Source organism: Macrobrachium nipponense, chromosome 6 (assembly GCF_015104395.2).
Source record: "Macrobrachium nipponense isolate FS-2020 chromosome 6, ASM1510439v2, whole genome shotgun sequence".
Classification (NCBI taxonomy): domain Eukaryota; kingdom Metazoa; phylum Arthropoda; class Malacostraca; order Decapoda; family Palaemonidae; genus Macrobrachium; species Macrobrachium nipponense.
In genome coordinates this window covers 79,825,001-79,832,131 of record NC_061108.1, presented here as the reverse complement: position 1 = coordinate 79,832,131, position 7,131 = coordinate 79,825,001, and the positions used below count along the sequence as shown (strand labels likewise).

Sequence of the window (7,131 nt, the reverse complement as noted above, 5' to 3'; positions counted from 1 at the left end):
GCCTCTGGTCGGTGCTTCTTCTTACTATTGTAGAGGAATTGGAATTTGACCAAAGTTAGCCTCTACAGGAGTGGAATCCTTCCGTAGTTCAAGTGAGTCAAGGCTGACTGACGGAGGATAGTAACAACAAAGATTGCCCTTGCCTGGGCTAAGACCAGAAATTCAATCATACAAAACATTTGTCACCAACACCAGATTTAAAAACATATATACCCCAACCATTGTAAAATCTGACCTAACAGACTGGTGAGTATCCCAAGGTACTCAGTACCCCCAGCTTCCCTTGAACTCGACAACCTATTCAAGGTGAAAAAGTTAGCATAGAGGTGACGACCCCTGTGCCGTTTCTCCCAACACCATGCCAGAAACCGCCACCGGACCTAACGTTTTACAATTCTCGAAAACCGTTTCTATCTCTTTGAGATAATGACTCGCAAAAACCGAATTCGATCTCCAGAACGTGCTCTGAAGAATTGAAGCTAAAGATAAATTCTTTCTGAATGCTAAAGAAGTTGCCACTGCTCTAACCTCGTGAGCTTTAACTCTCAGAACGGAAAGATTGTCGTTCTCGGACTGCGAGTGAGCTTCCCTGATAAGCTCTCTAATAAAGAACGATATAGCATTCTTAGAAAGAGGACGAGAGGGATTTTGAACCGAGGTCCAGAGCTTAGAAGATTGTCCTCTAATACCCTTAGTGGCAAACAGATACTGCTTAATAGCCCTGATCTGGACATAAGAGCCTTTCTTCCTCCTCATGTCCAACCAAATCAGATAAGTACCTTACCACCACAAAACTCCTCGGCCAAGGATTAGAAGGATTCTCATTTTTGGCTAGAAAGGTCAAAGATACCGATACAGCATTGCCTTGAGAGAAACACCTACTCTTTTGTCTATGTAGCGTGCAATTCGCTGACACGCTTTATAGCAGAAGCTAGTGCAATAGAAAAAGTGCCTTCTTAGTCAAGTACTGAGTGAAGCCGACTTCAAAGCTCAACGGTGGCCCCATGAGGAAACTTAAGCACCACATCTAAGTTCCAAGCCACTGTATCTTGCGGAGCTTAGTGGTTTCGAAAGACCTAATGAGGTCCGACAGATCTGAATTGGAGGAAATATACAAACCTCGATGTCGAAAAAACCGAAAGAGAGCATGGCTCTATATCCTCTGATCGTCGAAGGAGCCAGTTTTCTTAGAGTTCCTAAGAAATAGAAGAGAAAAAATCTGCTATTTCTGTTAAAGAGGGTCGCAGAAAGTAGAGACTTTAGCACTTCTACACACTCTCTGAAGATTCTCCACTTCCCTTGATAGAGTTTGTTAGAAGACTCTCTCCTACAACGAGCGATAGCTTCTGCAGCTCTTCTTGAAAATCCTTTCGCTCTGACAAGATTCCGGACATCTGAACCCTGTCAGAAGCTAGAGCGGACAAGTTTTGGTGGAACCTCTTGAAGTGAGGTGAGGTTGTTTGAGAAGCCACTTCTCTGGAGGAAGAAGTCTGGGGAAGTCTACTAACAACTGAGGAGAAGGTCCGGGAACCACTCTTTTCCTGGCCAAAAGGGAGCGATTAACGTTAGTGTTACATTGCTGTGCGAAAATAAACTTGTTCAGCACCTCTCTTATTAGTCCGAACGGAGGGAATGCATAAGCTTCCAGACCCGACCAATCCAACAGCATTGCGTCACCGACCAAGCTTCAGAGGGATCTGGGACTGGAGAACAAAAGAGAGGAAGACGGTTGTTTTTCCTTGATGTCGCGAACAGGTCTATTGACGGTCGTCCCAAAGGCGCCAAAGTTTCTGACAAATCTTGTTGTCCAAAGTCCACTCCAGAGGTAACACTTGCTGTTGACGACTTAACTAACGTCCGCCAGGACGTTCATCTTTCCCGGAACAAATCTCGGGACTAGCTGAACCTTCGCTTCGTTGACCACAGAGGAGGGATCCTTGGCTACTTCGTACAGAGAGAAAGACCGAGTCCCCCCCTGTTTCCGCACGTACGAGAGAGCCGTGGAGTTGTCGGAATGCACTGCCACTACTCGACCTTCTACTAAGCTCCGAAACTGTCTGAGCCCCAAGAAAATTGCTAACAGTTCCTTTACATTTATGTGGACTTCTTCTCCTTCTCCGACCAAGCTCCTGAAGTCCGTTGATTTCCCAGTAGGGCTCCCCAACCTGTGTCCGATGCGTCGGAAAAGAACTGTAGGTTCGGGAGGATGGGTCGTAAATCTAACCCTTCTTCCAACCTTGCTCAAGAGAGCCACCACCTTAGGTCCTCTTTTATTTTTGATCTGTGACAGGAAAGGTAATCGGAGTCTGGTTGTGTCTTCCTGCCACCAAGAGGCTCTCAGGAAAAACTGCAGAGGTCTCATGTGCAGTCTTCCCAACGTCACAAATTTCTCCACTGACGTCAATTTGCCCAGGAGCCTCATCCACTGATTGGCAGAACTTACCTTTTTGTCCTAGAACTCCTGACTGTCTCCAGACAGCCTTGAACCCTCTTCTGGGGACAGAAAAGCCCGAAAAACTTGAGCATTCAGAATCATCCCCACCAAATAAAGGATGCTCTGAGATGGAACCAACTGGGACTTCTGTTTGTTGACCAGAATTCCTACTTTCTGGCAAGATCCAGAGTTGTTCCAAGGTCCTTCATGCACCGACTCTCTGATTCCGACCGGAGAAGCCAATCGTCCAGATAGAGGGAGATTCTTACTCCTAATATGTGCAGCCAGCTTCTATCGGGGATAGAACCCTGGTGGGGAGAACTTTGAGGAGCCCGGTCGCTAGTCCGAAGCAAAGCGCCCGAAACTGAAACACCTTGCCTTCGAACATGAACCTCAGGTACTTCCGAGATTCGCGATGTATCGGAATGTGAAAATAAGCGTCTTGCATGTCCAGAGAGACCATCCAATCCCCCTGTCTGATGGACTCCAGAACCGACCGAGTGGTCTCCATATGAAATTTTGTTTTCTGGACATGCAAATTCAGGGCGCTCACATCCAAAACCGGCCTCCAGCCCCCTGATGACTTGGGGACTACAAAAAGGCGATTGTACAGCCTGGAGGAAAATCTCCTTCTATCTGTTCTATCGCTTCTTTGAGAACAAGCGCCTTCCACTTCTGCGGCTAGCGCCAGAAATTTGTCTGAGCCCGGAGAGTATGCCTGGAATGGAATTGGCACAGGTGAGAGTGAGGGAGGTGAAACGAGAGGAATACGATAGACCGAACTTGAGTACTTGCACTACCCAGGCTTCTGCTCCTCTGTTTTCCCATTCCTCCCAAAACAGAGCCAGCCTGGCTCCCACTGGTGCATGAAGAACCGAGCTTTCATTTGGAAAGGTTTTGTTAACCTTGGCCGAGGCCTTAGACTGAGGTCGCAAATTCGACTTCGGCCGAAAGAAGCGCTTTGATTTTCTCCCTCGAAAAGGCACTTGGGCCAGAGGAGAAACCGAAGGAACAGTCTCCACAGGAGCTTTAGGCCTCTTAGTTTTAGACTGTGCCAGTAAATCCGAAGTAGATTTCTTATCTAGCGCAGACGAAATTGACAACACTACATCGTCTGGAAAGAGGTTATCTTTCACAAAAGGAGCAAACAAGAGAGGCAGACCTCTTCTGTTGGGACGTAACCCTTTTTATGAAGCAAAGGAGCGCCAAAGTTGCCTTTTCTTAAGGGTACCAAAGGTCGATGAGCGAAGCTAACTCATCACATCCATCCCTAATGGATTTGTCCGCACAGGACAGAACACCAATCCAATCCTCCGCTAACTCCTGAGAAAGGAGAAGGACAGTCTTCGATCTTGGCCGCTAAAGCGCCAATAGTCCAATCAAGGAAGCTAAAGACTTCCAAAAGTTTAAATTGATTCTTTACAACGTGGATGCCAACTCAGGCGCTGTAAAGAAAACTTTCGCTGCGGCGAAAGCAAAGATCTTTCTAGAGGAGTCGATTTAAACTGGAGAAGTCTCCCTGGGAGGAGGCAGAAACTCCCAGAGAAGGAGACTTCCCCAGTTACATAAAACCTATACCTCTTACGAAGCAACTTAGAGGGAGGGTAAGCAAAAAGAGCCTTCCCTAAGTCTCTTTTCATAGACATCCATTTCTCAGTCTCTTTCAACGAATGTCTACCCGCTTTAGATAGAACAAGTTTTGGGAGGAGAGGGTCTGAAGTTTTCCTCCTCATCAAAAAAGTCGAAGTTGGGGAGCGCGGAGCCGCTTTCTCAAAATAATCTGGATAAGATACCAGAAGAAATCTAAGGAGACGTGAATAACACGAGAGGTGATGTGAATCCTCCTCCTCTACTTCTTCTTCATTCTCTGAATACCGCCGAAGAAGTAGACGGAACTACAACCGGATCTGAAGGTTTCGAACCACCCTTGGACTCATTCATCCAGTTGGTTAACATCTCTAACTGCTTGCGCAAAGGCGCCAGAGACGAATCAAAAACAGTTAACGTAGGCTTGGAAGAGCCTAAATGTTCAGCAGGAGGCGGAAAAACTACTTGCGCCTCGCTCGGAGCCGCCGAAATTCGAGGCGAAACAGGCGTAACAGACGAAAAAGCGCCTAAAGAAACACCCTTAGAACTGCTAGCTACAGCGCTAAAACCACAATCTCTACTAGTAGATGGAGCCGAAAAAGGCACAGATTGAGGCGAACGAACGAGCCGCTAAACGGCCGCGGCGCAACCCTACTCTCAGGCTCCTTATACCGCTTGACTGGAGGAGGCGAAGAATCGGCGCCTGAACGCCTCTTTCAAGGGCACGCGATAAACGGCCGCGAATCTCGCCAAGAGCGCCGCGCGACCGGAGACGAATCGCTTGAATCATTCGAAAGGCGTCTGACCGCAACACCTTTCCAACGCTTAACCGAGCCCTGTTGAGGCGCAACAGGCTCAACAAGAGAGGCGCCTGTCTGTGGGCAAATCCCGATCGACTCCCTTGGACTTCCGGTATGTCTTCTCCCCGGTGCGGGGGAGCTGGACAGTGACCTTTGTCTAGGAGACGTGTCAGGACAGACAGACGCACCCTCAACTACACTCTTACCTGAAGCCGCTTTCTCCAAAAACGTCTTAACTGAATTACCAAGTTGCAAAACCGTATTCGCTAGTACCGAAAATTTCTGATCTAACCTCGATTCCAGACTGGCAATGGTGTCGGAAGAAACTACACGGGAAGCCGGAGAAGTGGGATTAGTAGGAGGAATAGGAGGTGTAGTTAAAGGAGACATAACAATTTGAGGATAAACAGAAGGAACAGATGCATCGCAAGACGAAGCAGAGCTAAGTCTACTTTCCCTAAGCGCTGCTTTTCTAATTCTGTCTTTAGCTAATTTCTCCGAGTATGAACTAAAAAACTTCCATTGAGAATCAGTCCAATCACTACACTCGTTACATGTTCGATCTGCTGAACAAACCTGTCCCCTACACTTAACACATTTAGTGTGAGAATCATACTCTAACTTGGATAATCTAGTTTTACATCCTGAGATGCAAAACCTAACTCCCGACGGACTAGAATCCGACATGGCAACGCCTAAGTAAAAAGCAAAATAACAACAACGCCAAAAAAGAGTACTTCACCAATTCCGAAGATCAAATCCACAAAAAAAGTCATCCAACCGCACCGACCACCGATGTTCACCGGACGCCGGCAGGAAAAGAATTGGATTCACCTGGGCAGTTGTGCCTGGTTCTCCCGCGAGTGGAGGGAGATGACGTCATCACCACCAGTGTTGGCGACGCCGACGCGCTAAATTTGAATTTAGTATCCTGCCGCTCGTGGAAATCACGGCTCTATAATTGTTCGGTAAGACACTACAATAAAAATGTATACTTTACTAATAAATCAAGCAACTGTATTGTGTGCACTAATGAAATGTAACCTAAAAATTAACGCATTTATTACTGAAATATGTTTTAAGGAAATATCCTTAAATAGGATCTAGGATTTAGGAAGAAGTGGAAGATTAATTGGTGAATGGGCAAACCAATTCTCCCAAATACTTGGCAATAGGAGAGATTATATTTGTAAACAAATGAAGCATATCTGGCACATGCACAGTACCCTGGTGGGCAAAAGCGAACAATGGCAGACAATGCTCTCACTCAATTTAACTTTGTCAAGTGTTTTGTGCACACTGTACATGTACGGCAGGGAAAGGTTTCTTTCTTGCTTATTACATTGTATATATATTCTTGTGTAGTGATGTATTTAATTTCTCAAAATAAGAAAAAAACATTCTCAGAGTTGCTTATGTTTTAAGTTTTTCAGTTTGTTAACTTCATTTACCATGGGAGAAAAACATTCCAAGGCAACATTAAATATTTAAATAAAAATAAATATTATTTTGCTTTCCATAAAGGTTTAGAATCCAATACTAGATTCAAGCAACTTTCACGTAAGGGCAAGCTGTCTGTGTCACTGCACTTTAGATAGTGGAATGGTCTGAAATTCATTGGTATTTTATCACGATCCATTTTCTGTGAATCCCAACTGTGGCTTCTGTGAAGTCTATCACTACTTTTTACTCTAAAACTATGGAATTATAATTTTATGTATTTATTGTTGGTATATGGGTTAAAATAAATACTAAATATATGTATAGGAATGTTGTGGAATAATAAATATTAAATTTTCTATGTAGTGAAATCACCTGCATTTTGAGCAGTCTTCTGAAACAATGTCAACGTAAATATGTAAATCTGAATATTTCAATACACAAATGCTTTTATGCTTTAAATAGGACGAATTAGATACAAATGGGTGAAAACTTCTGTCCATGTGTAGGTTGACAGACGTTCCAAATTGTTTGTGCAGACATGGCAAGACTAGGTTGTGGTTCTTATGAACTTCAGTTATAATATTACTCATTTACTGAGTAAGTGCTCTAACTTGCACCTCTTGAGTAATTTGAGCCAGGTTACGAAATGCTTTGTCCCACTGCTCTCTTTCATCTTAATTCTTTTTAAGCCTTGCATAAGTTGGACAGTTAATGGCTCCTTTCCTGGTCACTTTTGCTGGGAATACGATGCCAAGATACTAGGCTTCTCTTTCCCCACCTATTCGTGCATCCTGCAACAACACACGACTGAACCATTGCTTATAATAAGAAGCAGATTAACTTGAATTTAGCCCACCAGCAGTGTTA

General features: G+C 44.8%; 1 protein-coding gene across 3 annotated transcripts in view; it reads right to left on the bottom strand.

Annotated features, from left to right (window-relative positions):
* The window catches only part of LOC135216300 (cytoplasmic dynein 2 intermediate chain 1-like), a 404,990-nt gene that overhangs the window by 396,848 nt on the left and 1,011 nt on the right, over positions 1-7,131 (bottom strand). The window lies entirely within an intron of this gene.